The sequence below is a fragment of the Anthonomus grandis genome, unplaced genomic scaffold, assembly GCF_022605725.1.
Source record: "Anthonomus grandis grandis unplaced genomic scaffold, icAntGran1.3 ctg00000379.1, whole genome shotgun sequence".
Classification (NCBI taxonomy): domain Eukaryota; kingdom Metazoa; phylum Arthropoda; class Insecta; order Coleoptera; family Curculionidae; genus Anthonomus; species Anthonomus grandis.
Window position 1 is genome coordinate 12,069 of NW_026088486.1, and position 16,197 is coordinate 28,265.

The 16,197-nt window shown below is 30.7% G+C and overlaps 1 long non-coding RNA gene across 5 annotated transcripts; it reads left to right on the forward strand.

Annotated features, from left to right (window-relative positions):
- The first annotated feature begins 1,321 nt into the window (after window positions 1-1,321).
- On the forward strand, window positions 1,322-9,594 carry LOC126749616 (uncharacterized). 5 transcript variants are annotated; one of them, XR_007665199.1, is made up of 4 exons: window positions 1,322-1,449; window positions 1,612-1,753; window positions 9,112-9,245; window positions 9,302-9,594. It is a non-coding gene; the product is annotated as an uncharacterized LOC126749616 (long non-coding RNA). The 5 variants fall into 5 exon arrangements; XR_007665201.1 differs by lacking the exon at window positions 1,612-1,753 and adding an exon at window positions 8,900-9,041; XR_007665200.1 differs by lacking the exons at window positions 1,322-1,449; window positions 1,612-1,753 and adding exons at window positions 7,793-8,739; window positions 8,900-9,041.
- The last annotated feature ends 6,603 nt before the right edge of the window (window positions 9,595-16,197 follow it).

The window sequence follows — 16,197 nt, forward strand, 5'->3', positions numbered from 1 at the left end:
CCAAAGATCCTGTTTTCGCGAAAAAAGCAGTTTTTTGCCACGCCCGCCCCTTCGGGGCGGCGTGGCCAAAAAAAATTTACACCATCACGTAGCCTCAACCTTCCCACATAAAACGGTGAAAACCAGAAAAAAAAATTCGCCATAGGAGCAAAGTTATTAACGTTTATGTGACGCAGGGTCCGAAAATCCCTCAATTTAGCAGGATGCGTTCTTACAATACGCGAAGCGTATTGTAACAAGTAGACGCTTCGCGTCTACTTTAGTCCGTGGGGACCAGTAGAAATTTTTAAAATTTTTGTCAATACTACAAAAAAAAAATCTCCAAAATTATCCAAGGAGTGCCCTAAACACGCAGTGCGGAAGAGACCTGCCGTATCCTCATAAGGCTCTGAGTTCAGACCTTAGCCTCGGCATGGTGCTCTACCCAACTTTTTCTTTTTTTAGTACTTGGAAAACATTAACATCTATAATAAATCCAAAAATCTCATCCATTATTCTGTAAGAGACCAACATACAAAATTGACGAAACACAAAGTCACGGTCTCACAACATGTAATTAAACGGGCTACACGTGTTTCGCTCTAGTTAGAGCATCATCAGGCCTTTAGAAGCCATCCACACACTTATGCTGTAACTGATGATGCTCTAACTAGAGCGAAACACGTGTAGCCCGTTTAATTACATGTTGTGAGACCGTGACTTTGTGTTTTTCTTTGTTTTTCGTCAATCTATAGTAAATACAGAGAGAAAAGGAAAGGTCTTATTATATATTATAATCAAAAATAAATTTCATTGAAATATTACTAACTTATTTCTGGGTATCATGCTTCAGAGAACCATGATGTGTTACAATACGCTCCGCTCTTTAATTTTAGTTTAGTAGAAAATATTCTCAAAACCTACATATATCAAAATTATGTCAGGGTTCTAAAATGAATCGGTAATAAAATCGTAAACCAGATCAACATTGGAAATAATTTAAAAAATTTGCTTTGGTCCGATTGAAAAAAGTACTATACTACCAAATAGTTACATCTATTCTGTAGCAATAAAAGTTATAAAATTCTGTCTATTATTAATTTTAATATTATAAAGTGTATCGTTTAACTCTTAGCCATTATTTACAATTTAATTGTTAATTATGCCTAAAAAAACGAATTAACAACTTTGGTATTGTTTGGAAGGTAAACAGCTTAATTCCTTTATGTAAAGCCACCTTAACATGTTTTTGCATAATTCTGACTCACGTTGGTTGCTATCGGGCTTAAGCCATAAAAATCGAAGAAAAAAAGAAGAAGACGAAGAGACTTTCACTTGTCATTTCAATGTCACTTTCCGGCCCACAAGCATAAACGCCACCGGCAACGGAAGTTCCCAAAATCCAAACAAATGTTGGAAGATATTTTTAAGTCTCCGCATCTTTCTTACTTTCCTATATGAAAATAAAATGTAAGTATCACAATTACACACATACAAGTTTTTTTTTTTTAGTTCAGTTTCATAATTACCAATTTTTAGTGAATAATCCTGAAATTTATGAAAATACATACATTTTAAGGTTATGTCATAATGTTTTGATTGTTATATTTGATTTTGTTTTTGTTATTTTAGTGGACTACACCAACAAAGGTTATGTGTTTTGCACCAGATTGAAAGCATCATAGCGAAAAACGGACCTGTCATATCTTTAAATTTTCAAAAGAGCCCCTGGAAAAAGAAAAATGAATATCTTTGCCAAGGAATAGGTACTAAGGTATTTTTACTAAATCTTTCATTTTTTTTTAATACCTAAATGAGGTAATTTATAAATTTTGTTCCTTGTAGGCAAATGGATAAAAAACCTTCAGTCCATGCATTGGTATGTAATTGTTGACAAAAATACAATGAATGGCCTCACTACTTTTCCACATGCAAAGAGGTTAACCAAGGAGAAATTAAACAAATTGTCAAAAACCTAGGTAAGTATATACTTCCAACTTATTTTTATTTATTTCAAAGCTTGATTTTTTTCAAGGTAAATACAGAATTGCTTAGTACAAACATATCTATACCCAGTACAAGTTCGTCCACTTCTTTGAAGCATGGTACTTCAAACAGAAACACTGTCAACAATTTTGTAGAAGGTGAGCCAGTGTCAAATTCCAGTAAGGGACATGATTTCAATTTTGCACCAACAGCAGAGCTAAAATTCATTTTGCCGCAAAAAACTGGAGGATGTGAAAGAAAAAAGTGCAGAAGTTAAAATTAAGTTTTTCATATGAGCACATAAAAAATAATCATGACAAAGTTCAGTTGTATACAGGTTTGACATGTAATAAATATTTTTGTAATCTTATTAAGTTAATTAGTTTTATATATTATTTAAATAATAATTGTATACTTCACATAGAATATGCAGAAATTATATGTACATATATAAATTTTTTTATTAAGATAAGGACAACATGTATTAAAGCATAACACATAATATAAACACACACGTAATATCTTCATTAAAAATTATGATTGTATGTTATGTAGGATTAGAGCCTAAAAACATTAAGGAGAATAAAGGTCGTTATTGGCAAATGACAATATTATTTTCTCTATTTCCTACATTTTTGGTGAAGGGAATAGGCTCTGCCCTAAAAACCCAGGTTAAACCAAGAGCAAAAAAGTTTAGGTCTCATGAGTGTAAGTAAAGTAAACCTTTCTATTAAAAAGGCCATCCAAGATAAAAAAAAATATACTAAAAATATTAATGTTAATTCTTTAGCGACATCTAGGGTGGATATGCTGAATCAACTCATCAATTAATTCACTGTCGTACTGATGAAAGTTATGGCGTATTCACCAAAGTATGCAGATAATCGCTGATTTCAAAATAATTTTATTTGCGTTTTCAAATTATGCTTAAAATTCAAAACTTCTTTTTTTACCTTAAAGGCCATGCAAAACTTAGTAGAAAAGTTTATTAAGTAAATTTTCCACGATTTATACGTGCCACAAGATAAAGGGAAAAGAGGGTCCCATTTATTAGGGTATTGGGATAAGACAACTAGGTTTTTATGTCGATTTTTTTTATTTTCCATTTTTATTTTGAAAAGCAATTGTAATAAAATATAAAAAGAATTAACAGGAAAAGAATCGGTAATAAAAGAAACTATTAACGAATTGAATCGAAGCTATAGAAGCCGAGATATTAGTAAAAATGTGGGAAAAACAAAAGAAAACTGGTTTTTTCCCACGGTACAATTTTTTTTTTTTAAATGATTATTGACAAATTTTAAAGTAAGCCCTAAACTAACAATTTCCAGTAAAAAAACTCAATTAAAAAAAAATTTTTTTTTTGGTCGAAAATCGAAAGGGGTATACCCACGAAAAATTTCGAAAAAATGATTTTTATTTTTTTCTAAATTAACTGTGAGTCTGAGAACTTTTTGTTTCAAACAAAAGTTCTCGGGAATATTACGAGGTATCCGTATGTCAAAACGAATCGGTTCTAGCTATTATAGAATCGGAGAAAATTGCAAAAAACTGTAAAACATAAATATCGAATTATCAAGAGCCCTATGGAAAAATATCAATTTTTTATTTTTCTATCCTGCACTACTTCAGAGTACCTTTAAAAAAGGTTATTACCAATTTGACTCTAAAATGAACAGAAACCCTATTTCTTTGCAATTTTCGATTTTCGAACAAAATCCGGGGTCAAAATGACCATTTTTTCAAAATATGCTCTGAATTTAAAATTTCTTTTTTCTGGTTAAAGACCATTCAAAAACTAGTAAAAAAGCTTAATAGCAAAATTTTCCACGATTTAAAGGAGTGCCACAATATAAAGAGAAAGATTAGGTCCCATAAGAATTCATGTTTGGGGATAAGAAAACCGGGTTTTTTTGTGGATTTTTTTGATTTTTCAGTTTTATTTTTGAGAGCCAATAGTAATAAAGTATTAAAAGAATTGACAGGAGAAGAATAAGAAATAAAAGAAACCATAAACGAATTGAATCGAAGCTATAGAAGCCGAGATATAAGTAAAAATGTGGGAAAAACAAAAGAAAACTTCCTTTTTCCCACCGTACAATTTTTTTTTCCTAAAATGATTAATGGCAAATTTTAAAGTAAACCCTAAACTAACAATTTCCAGTAAAAAAACTCAATAAAAAAAAAAATTTTTTTTGGTCGAAAATCGAAAGGGGTATACCCACGAAAAATTTCGAAAAAATGATTTTTATTTTTTTCTGAATTAACTGTGAGTCTGAGAACTTTTTGTTTCAAACAAAAGTTCTCGGGAATATTACGAGATATCCGTATGTCAAAACGAATCGGTTCTAGCTATCATAGAATCGGAGAAAATTGAAAAAAACTGTAAAACATAAATATTGAATTATCAAGAGCCCTATGGCAAAATTTTAATTTTTTATTTTCCTATCCTGTACTACTTTAGAGTACCTTTAAAAAAGATTATTACCGATTTGACTCTAAAATGAACGGAAAACCTATTTCTTTGCATTTTTCGATTTTCGAACAAAATCCGGGTCAAAATGACCATTTTTTCAAAACATGCTCCGAATTCAAAATTTCTTTTTTCTGGTTAAAGACCATTCAAAAACTAGTAAAAAAGCTTTATGACAAATTTTTCCACGATCCATACGAGTGCCACAATATAAATAGAAATATTAGGTCCCATAAGAATTCATGTTTGGGGATAAGAAAACCGGGTTTTTTCGTGGATTTTTTTGATTTTTCAGTTTTATTTTTGAGAACCAATAGTAACTGGATATAAAAAGAATTGACAGGAGAAGAATAAGGAATAAAAGAAACCATAAACGAATTGAATCAAAGCTACAGAACCCGCGATACTATAGTAAAAATGTGGGAAAAACAAAAGAAAACTGGTTTTTTCCCACCGTACAATTTTTTTTCCTAAAACGATTATTGGCAAATTTTAAAGTAAGCCCTAAACTAACAATTTCCAGTAAAAAAGCCCAATAAAAAAATAATTTTTTTTTTGGTCGAAAATCGAAAGGGGTATACCCACGAAAAATTTCGAAAAAATGGTTTTTATTTTTTTATAAATAAACTATAACTCTGATAACTTTTTGTATTAAATAAAAGTTCTTGGGTATATTAAGAGGTATTCGCCTGTCAAAACGAATTAGTTCTAGCTATTATAGAATCGGAGAAAATTGAAAAAAACTGTAAAACATAAATATCGAATTATCAAGAGCCCTATGGCAAAATTTTAATTTTTTATTTTCCTATCCTGTACTACTTTAGAGTACCTTTAAAAAAGATTATTACCGATTTGACTCTAAAATGAACGGAAAACCTATTTCTTTGCATTTTTCGATTTTCGAACAAAATCCGGGTCAAAATGACCATTTTTTCAAAATATGCTCCGAATTCAAAATTTCTTTTTTCTGGTTAAAGACCATTCAAAAACTAGTAAAAAAGCTTTATGACAAATTTTTCCACGATTCATACGAGTGTCACAATCTAAAGAGGAAGATCAGGTCCCATAAGAAGCAATGTATTAGGATAGGAAAAAGTGGTTTGTTTCTTGTTTTTTTTTTTTAATTTTTATTTTAAAAGACACATCTCGTGAGAGTAAAAAATTTAAAGAAAAAAAAAACGAATAAAAAAATTTATTAACTTATTGAATTGAAGCTATGAAAGCCGTGATCTCAATAATATAGTAAAAAAAATATAAAAAATACACCTTTTTTTGACACCGCATTAATGTCTTTTTTTCTAAATTGATAAACTATTAATATAAATTTATTACCAATTTAGCAACCCCCACTAAAAGAACCCTAACTAAAATAAAACTATTATTACTATTATTTTTTTTCCAGATATTTATACCTTGTCCTAACCTTTATGCTGCTATTACTATTATTATAAATATTTATCTTTCTTGTCAATGTCCTTAAACCTTAAAACACCCTTTATAATATGATTAATATAATTATAAGTAATATTTTCCTTATAAATGCCTTAAAACCTTAAAACCCCCCCTATAATTCTATTTCCATACTATTATTATTCTCATAAATGTTCCGTAATATCAATACCCTCTGTATATTTCAAATATATATTTCTTAATATTTATATTCATTTTATTTATCCTAGTAATTTATCAAGAAACCGCGTAAAATTGTCCCCATAATACTAATAATATTCATTAATAAAATAACTCATGACGTCACGAGATGAACACGACGCGTTTATAATTGTTGCGAGACATCCTCCATCCTTCTCTCAAACCGCTTTTCCTACTCTAACTCGTAGCGCAAACGGGCCGAATTTGCCGCCACAATACCCCGAAAACCCCGCGCTTACGTCATCTGACCATGTGCAACTCGATAGTGACGTCGTCCGTATGCCTTTACATTGGGTCAATTTGGTGCTGGACCGCCAACTATTTTGTACCATGCGTTGGCTCCCGTGGTGTCGACGGTATGACTGGTTGATTGGAACGGCTTATTTTTGGGGGTTTTTCTTAAATAACAGCGCATTGCGGAACAACGGTAACATTTGAAGAAAAACGGTTTTTAGTGGATTATAGCCAGATAGTGTCCGGTGATTTCAGAAAAAAAATGGTTTCCGTAGGTGTCATAGGTATGCCGGTATAAAGCGTCAAAGTTAAAAAAAGGTGTAGAGCAAAAACTGCTCTACGTAGAAGACTGTAGACTATGTCGAAAAATAGGATTTAAAAAGTTCTTAAAATGCTGAAAGTTTGAAATTTCTAGGTGCCGCCAATAAAGAGTTATTAAGAAAAGTAGAAAAAAACGGTCAAAAAAAGGCTCAAAAAGGGGTTTATATTTGTTAACACAGCTCACCCCGTATAATACGTAGCACCATGAATAATACCTCTATTTAATCCTAAAGGATTAAGCTTTCAAACGGTGTAAACAAAAAAAATTAAAAAAATTTTTTAGAAGTAGAAAAAAATTTATTTCTCGAAAAATTCACTTTTTTTTTTTTCGAAAAAAAAAATTTTAAGTTTGAGCTCGTTTATCTCGGAAGGAGTTTCTTTTGGAAAAAAATAGTTAAGATCAAAAAGAAAGCTACATTTACGTAGAAAAGGGCTGTTTTATTCGCATTATCGGGAACATTACCGTTTAGGCCCCACGGCCGTTTAAGTCCGCGAGGTACCGCGCAAAAAGTTCAAAATTCATTCACAGAAAAATCCGACTTCTAAAGGGTTTATCTTAAAAAGCGCCCTTTAGGAGCTGCTTTATATAAAGGCCTTTAACGTCAATGAGTTTCAGAAAAATCGGCCCGGTCAGTTTTCCACAACGACTTAATCAAATTTTTTTCGTCAAAAAACCGTTTTTTGCCACGCCCACCCCTTCGGGGTGGGCGTGGCGAAAAATTTTTTTCACCGTTATATACTCTCATCCTTCCTACATATAACGGTAAAAACCCGAAAGAAAAATTCGCCATAGAAAAAAAGTTATTAGCGTTTTTGTGTCGAAAGTCGGAACCTCCGCCAATTTTTGTCGGTGCGTTCTTACAATACGCGAAGCGTATTGTAACAAGTAGACGCTTCGCGTCTACTTTAGTCCGTGGGGACCAGTAGAAATTTTAAAAATTTTTGTCAGTACTACAAAAAAAAAATCTCCAAAATTATCCAAGGAGTGCCCTAAACACGCAGTGGGGAAGAGACCTGCCGTATCCTCATAAGGCTCTGAGTTCAAACCTTAGCCTCGGCATGGTGCTCTACCCAACTTTATCTTTTTTTAGTACTTGGAAAACATTAACATCTATAATAAATCCAAAAATCTCATCTATTATTCTCTAAGAGACCAACATACAAAATTGACGAAACACAAAGTCACGGTCTCACAACATGTAATTAAACGGGCTACACGTGTTTCGCTCTAGTTAGAGCATCATCAGGCCTTTAGAAGCCATCCACACACTTATGCTGTAACTGATGATGCTCTAACTAGAGCGAAACACGTGTAGCCCGTTTAATTACATGTTGTGAGACCGTGACTTTGTGTTTTTCTTTGTTTTTCGTCAATCTATAGTAAATACAGAGAGAAAAGGAAAGGTCTTATTATATATTATAATCAAAAATAAATTTCATTGAAATATTACTAACTTATTTCTGGGTATCATGCTTCAGAGAACCATGATGTGTTACAATACGCTCCGCTCTTTAATTTTAGTTTAGTAGAAAATATTCTCAAAACCTGCATATATCAAAATTATGTCAGGGTTCTAAAATGAATCGGTAATAAAATCGTAAACCAGATCAACATTGGAAATAATTTAAAAAATTTGCTTTGGTCCGATTGAAAAAAGTACTATACTACCAAATAGTTACATCTATTCTGTAGCAATAAAAGTTATAAAATTCTGTCTATTATTAATTTTAATATTATAAAGTGTATCGTTTAACTCTTAGCCATTATTTACAATTTAATTGTTAATTATGCCTAAAAAAACGAATTAACAACTTTGGTATTGTTTGGAAGGTAAACAGCTTAATTCCTTTATGTAAAGCCACCTTAACATGTTTTTGCATAATTCTGACTCACGTTGGTTGCTATCGGGCTTAAGCCATAAAAATCGAAGAAAAAAAGAAGAAGACGAAGAGACTTTCACTTGTCATTTCAATGTCACTTTCCGGCCCACAAGCATAAACGCCACCGGCAACGGAAGTTCCCAAAATCCAAACAAATGTTGGAAGATATTTTTAAGTCTCCGCATCTTTCTTACTTTCCTATATGAAAATAAAATGTAAGTATCACAATTACACACATACAAGTTTTTTTTTTAATTCAGTTTCATAATTACCAATTTTTAGTGAATAATCCTGAAATTTATGAAAATACATACATTTTAAGGTTATGTCATAATGTTTTGATTGTTATATTTGATTTTGTTTTTGTTATTTTAGTGGACTACACCAACAAAGGTTATGTGTTTTGCACCAGATTGAAAGCATCATAGCGAAAAACGGACCTGTCATATCTTTAAATTTTCAAAAGAGCCCCTGGAAAAAGAAAAATGAATATCTTTGCCAAGGAATAGGTACTAAGGTATTTTTACTAAATCTTTCATTTTTTTTAATACCTAAATGAGGTAATTTATAAATTTTGTTCCTTGTAGGCAAATGGATAAAAAACCTTCAGTCCATGCATTGGTATGTAATTGTTGACAAAAATACAATGAATGGCCTCACTACTTTTCCACATGCAAAGAGGTTAACCAAGGAGAAATTAAAGAAATTGTCAAAAACCTAGGTAAGTATATACTTCCAACTTATTTTTATTTATTTCAAAGCTTGATTTTTTTCAAGGTAAATACAGAATTGCTTAGTACAAACATATCTATACCCAGTACAAGTTCGTCCACTTCTTTGAAGCATGGTACTTCAAACAGAAACACTGTCAACAATTTTGTAGAAGGTGAGCCGGTGTCAAATTCCAGTAAGGGTCATGATTTCAATTTTGCACCAACAGCAGAGCTAAAATTCATTTTGCCGCAAAAAACTGGAGGATGTGAAAGAAAAAAGTGTAGAAGTTAAAATTAAGTTTTTCATATGAGCACATAAAAAATAATCATGACAAAGTTCAGTTGTATACAGGTTTGACATGTAATAAATATTTTTGTAATCTTATTAAGTTAATTAGTTTTATACATTAATTAAATAATAATTGTATACTTCACATAGAATATGCAGAAATTATATGTACATATATAATTTTTTTTATTAAGATAAGGACAACATGTATTAAAGCATAACACATAATATAGACACACACGTAATATCTTCATTAAAAATTATGATTGTATGTTATGTAGCATTAGAGCCTAAAAACATTAAGGAGAATAAAGGTCGTTATTGGCAAATGACAATATTATTTTCTCTATTTCCTACATTTTTGGTGAAGGGAATAGGCTCTGCCCTAAAAAGCCAGGTTAAACCAAGAGCAAAAAAGTTTAGGTCTCATGAGTGTAAGTAAAGTAAACCTTTCTATTAAAAAGGCCATCCAAGATAAAAAAAAATATACTAAAAATATTAATGTTAATTCTTTAGCGACATCTAGGGTGGATATGCTGAATCAACTCATCAATTAATTCACTGTCGTACTGATGAAAGTTATGGCGTATTCACCAAAGTATGCAGATAATCGCTGAATTCAAAATAATTTTATTTGCGTTATTAAATTATGCTTAAAATTCAAAACTTCTTTTTTTACCTTAAAGGCCATGCAAAACTTAGTAGAAAAGTTTATTAAGTAAATTTTCCACGATTTATACGTGCCACAAGATAAAGGGAAAAGAGGGTCCCATTTATTAGGATATTGGGATAAGACAACTAGGTTTTTATGTCGATTTTTTTTATTTTCCATTTTTATTTTGAAAAGCAATTGTAATAAAATATAAAAGGAATTGACAGGAAAAGAATCGGTAATAAAAGAAACTATTAACGAATTGAATCGAAGCTATAGAAGCCGAGATATTAGTAAAAATGTGGGAAAAACAAAAGAAAACTGGTTTTTTCCCACGGTACAATTTTTTTTTTTTTAAATGATTATTGACAAATTTTAAAGTAAGCCCTAAACTAACAATTTCCAGTAAAAAAACTCAATAAAAAAAAAATTTTTTTTTTGGTCGAAAATCGAAAGGGGTATACCCACGAAAAATTTCGAAAAAATGATTTTTATTTTTTTCTGAATTAACTGTAAGTCTGAGAACTTTTTGTTTCAAACAAAAGTTCTCGGGAATATTACGAGGTATCCGTATGTCAAAACGAATCGGTTCTAGCTATTATAGAATCGGAGAAAATTGCAAAAAACTGTAAAACATAAATATCGAATTATCAAGAGCCCTATGGAAAAATATCAATTTTTTATTTTTCTATCCTGCACTACTTCAGAGTACCTTTAAAAAAGGTTATTACCAATTTGACTCTAAAATGAACAGAAACCCTATTTCTTTGCAATTTTCGATTTTCGAACAAAATCCGGGGTCAAAATGACCATTTTTTCAAAATATGCTCTGAATTTAAAATTTCGTTTTTCTGGTTAAAGACCATTCAAAAACTAGTAAAAAAGCTTTATGACAAATTTTTCCACGATCCATACGAGTGCCACAATATAAATAGAAAGATTAGGTCCCATAAGAATTCATGTTTGGGGATAAGAAAACCGGGTTTTTTCGTGGATTTTTTTGATTTTTCAGTTTTATTTTTGAGAGCCAATAGTAATAAAGTATTAAAAGAATTGACAGGAGAAGAATAAGAAATAAAAGAAACCATAAACGAATTGAATCGAAGCTATAGAAGCCGAGATATAAGTAAAAATGTGGGAAAAACAAAAGAAAACTTCCTTTTTCCCACCGTACAATTTTTTTTTCCTAAAATGATTAATGGCAAATTTTAAAGTAAACCGTAAACTAACAATTTCCAGTAAAAAAACTCAATAAAAAAAAATTTTTTTTTTGGTCGAAAATCGAAAGGGGTATACCCACGAAAAATTTCGAAAAAATGATTTTTATTTTTTTCTGAATTAACTGTGAGTCTGAGAACTTTTTGTTTCAAACAAAAGTTCTCGGGAATATTACGAGATATCCGTATGTCAAAACGAATCGGTTCTAGCTATCATAGAATCGGAGAAAATTGAAAAAAACTGTAAAACATAAATATCGAATTATCAAGAGCCCTATGGCAAAATTTTAACTTTTTATTTTCCTATCCTGTACTACTTTAGAGTACCTTTAAAAAAGATTATTACCGTTTTGACTCTAAAATGAACGGAAAACCTATTTCTTTGCATTTTTCGATTTTCGAACAAAATCCGGGTCAAAATGACCATTTTTTCAAAATATGCTCCGAATTCAAAATTTCTTTTTTCTGGTTAAAGACCATTCAAAAACTAGTAAAAAAGCTTAATGACAAATTTTTCCACGATCCATACGAGTGCCACAATATAAATAGAAAGATTAGGTCCCATAAGAATTCATGTTTGGGGATAAGAAAACCGGGTTTTTTCGTGGATTTTTTTGATTTTTCAGTTTTATTTTTGAGAACCAATAGTAACTGGATATAAAAAGAATTGACAGGAGAAGAATAAGGAATAAAAGAAACCATAAACGAATTGAATCAAAGCTACAGAACCCGCGATACTATAGTAAAAATGTGGGAAAAACAAAAGAAAACTGGTTTTTTCCCACCGTACAATTTTTTTTCCTAAAACGATTATTGGCAAATTTTAAAGTAAGCCCTAAACTAACAATTTCCAGTAAAAAAGCCCAATAAAAAAATAATTTTTTTTTTGGTCGAAAATCGAAAGGGGTATACCCACGAAAAATTTCGAAAAAATGGTTTTTATTTTTTTATAAATAAACTATAACTCTGATAACTTTTTGTATTAAATAAAAGTTCTTGGGTATATTAAGAGGTATTCGCCTGTCAAAACGAATTGGTTCTAGCTAATATAGAATCGGAGAAAATTGAAAAAAACTGTAAAACATAAATATCGAATTATCAAGAGCCCTATGGCAAAATTTTAATTTTTTATTTTCCTATCCTGTACTACTTTAGAGTACCTTTAAAAAAGATTATTACCGATTTGACTCTAAAATGAACGGAAAACCTATTTCTTTGCATTTTTCGATTTTCGAACAAAATCCGGGTCAAAATGACCATTTTTTCAAAATATGCTCCGAATTCAAAATTTCTTTTTTCTGGTTAAAGACCATTCAAAAACTAGTAAAAAAGCTTAATGACAAATTTTTCCACGATCCATACGAGTGCCACAATATAAATAGAAAGATTAGGTCCCATAAGAATTCATGTTTGGGGATAAGAAAACCGGGTTTTTTCGTGGATTTTTTTGATTTTTCAGTTTTATTTTTGAGAACCAATAGTAACTGGATATAAAAAGAATTGACAGGAGAAGAATAAGGAATAAAAGAAACCATAAACGAATTGAATCAAAGCTACAGAACCCGCGATACTATAGTAAAAATGTGGGAAAAACAAAAGAAAACTGGTTTTTTCCCACCGTACAATTTTTTTTCCTAAAACGATTATTGGCAAATTTTAAAGTAAGCCCTAAACTAACAATTTCCAGTAAAAAAGCCCAATAAAAAAATAATTTTTTTTTTGGTCGAAAATCGAAAGGGGTATACCCACGAAAAATTTCGAAAAAATGGTTTTTATTTTTTTATAAATAAACTATAACTCTGATAACTTTTTGTATTAAATAAAAGTTCTTGGGTATATTAAGAGGTATTCGCCTGTCAAAACGAATTGGTTCTAGCTAATATAGAATCGGAGAAAATTGAAAAAAACTGTAAAACATAAATATCGAATTATCAAGAGCCCTATGGCAAAATTTTAATTTTTTATTTTCCTATCCTGTACTACTTTAGAGTACCTTTAAAAAAGATTATTACCGATTTGACTCTAAAATGAACGGAAAACCTATTTCTTTGCATTTTTCGATTTTCGAACAAAATCCGGGTCAAAATGACCATTTTTTCAAAATATGCTCCGAATTCAAAATTTCTTTTTTCTGGTTAAAGACCATTCAAAAACTAGTAAAAAAGCTTAATGACAAATTTTTCCACGATCCATACGAGTGCCACAATATAAATAGAAAGATTAGGTCCCATAAGAATTCATGTTTGGGGATAAGAAAACCGGGTTTTTTCGTGGATTTTTTTGATTTTTCAGTTTTATTTTTGAGAACCAATAGTAACTGGATATAAAAAGAATTGACAGGAGAAGAATAAGGAATAAAAGAAACCATAAACGAATTGAATCAAAGCTACAGAACCCGCGATACTATAGTAAAAATGTGGGAAAAACAAAAGAAAACTGGTTTTTTCCCACCGTACAATTTTTTTTCCTAAAACGATTATTGGCAAATTTTAAAGTAAGCCCTAAACTAACAATTTCCAGTAAAAAAGCCCAATAAAAAAATAATTTTTTTTTTGGTCGAAAATCGAAAGGGGTATACCCACGAAAAATTTCGAAAAAATGGTTTTTATTTTTTTATAAATAAACTATAACTCTGATAACTTTTTGTATTAAATAAAAGTTCTTGGGTATATTAAGAGGTATTCGCCTGTCAAAACGAATTGGTTCTAGCTAATATAGAATCGGAGAAAATTGAAAAAAACTGTAAAACATAAATATCGAATTATCAAGAGCCCTATGGCAAAATTTTAATTTTTTATTTTCCTATCCTGTACTACTTTAGAGTACCTTTAAAAAAGATTATTACCGATTTGACTCTAAAATGAACGGAAAACCTATTTCTTTGCATTTTTCGATTTTCGAACAAAATCCGGGTCAAAATGACCATTTTTTCAAAATATGCTCCGAATTCAAAATTTCTTTTTTCTGGTTAAAGACCATTCAAAAACTAGTAAAAAAGCTTTATGACAAATTTTTCCACGATTCATACGAGTGTCACAATCTAAAGAGGAAGATCAGGTCCCATAAGAAGCAATGTATTAGGATAGGAAAAAGTGGTTTGTTTCTTGTTTTTTTTTTTTTAATTTTTATTTTAAAAGGCAATTATAATAAAATAAAAAAAATTTAAAGAAAAAAAAACGAATAAAAAAATTTATTAACTTATTGAATTGAAGCTATGAAAGCCGTGATCTCAATAATATAGTAAAAAAAATATAAAAATACACCTTTTTTTGACACCGCATTAATGTCTTTTTTTTCGAAATTGATAAACTATTAATATAAATTTATTACCAATTTAGCAACCCCCACTAAAAGAACCCTAACTAAAATAAAACTATTATTACTATTATTTTTTTTCCAGATATTTATACCTTGTCCTAACCTTTATGCTGCTATTACTATTATTATAAATATTATCTTTCTTGTCAATGTCCTTAAACCTTAAAACACCCTTTATAATATGATTAATATAATTATAAGTAATATTTTCCTTATAAATGCCTTAAAACCTTAAAACCCCCCGTATAATTCTATTTCCATACTATTATTATTCTCATAAATGTTCCGTAATATCAATACCCTCTGTATATTTCAAATATATATTTCTTAATATTTATATTCATTTTATTTATCCTAGTAATTTATCAAGAAACCGCGTAAAATTGTCCCCATAATACTAATAATATTCATTAATAAAATAACTCATGACGTCACGAGATGAACACGACGCGTTTATAATTGTTGCGAGACATCCTCCATTCTTCTCTCAAACCGCTTTTCCTACTCTAACTCGTAGCGCAAACGGGCCGAATTTGCCGCCACAATACCCCGAAAACCCCGCGCTTACGTCATCTGACCATGTGCAACTCGATAGTGACGTCGTCCGTATGCCTTTACATTGGGTCAATTTGGTGCTGGACCGCCAACTATTTTGTACCATGCGTTGGCTCCCGTGGTGTCGACGGTATGACTGGTTGATTGGAACGGCTTATTTTTGGGGGTTTTTCTTAAATAACAGCGCATTGCGGAACAACGGTAACATTTGAAGAAAAACGGTTTTTAGTGGATTATAGCCAGATAGTGTCCGGTGATTTCAGAAAAAAAATGGTTTCCGTAGGTGTCATAGGTATGCCGGTATAAAGCGTCAAAGTTAAAAAAAGGTGTAGAGCAAAAACTGCTCTACGTAGAAGACTGTAGACTATGTCGAAAAATAGGATTTAAAAAGTTCTTAAAATGCTGAAAGTTTGAAATTTCTAGGTGCCGCCAATAAAGAGTTATTAAGAAAAGTAGAAAAAAACGGTCAAAAAAAGGCTCAAAAAGGGGTTTATATTTGTTAACACAGCTCACCCCGTATAATACGTAGCACCATGAATAATACCTCTATTTAATCCTAAAGGATTAAGCTTTCAAACGGTGTAAACAAAAAAAATTAAAAAAATTTTTTAGAAGTAGAAAAAAATTTATTTCTCGAAAAATTCACTTTTTTTTTTTTCGAAAAAAAAAATTTTAAGTTTGAGCTCGTTTATCTCGGAAGGAGTTTCTTTTGGAAAAAAATAGTTAAGATCAAAAAGAAAGCTACATTTACGTAGAAAAGGGCTGTTTTATTCGCATTATCGGGAACATTACCGTTTAGGCCCCACGGCCGTTTAAGTCCGCGAGGTACCGCGCAAAAAGTTCAAAATTCATTCACAGAAAAATCCGACTTCTAAAGGGTTTATCTTAAAAAGCGCCCTTTAGGAGCTGCTTTATATAAAGGCCTTTAA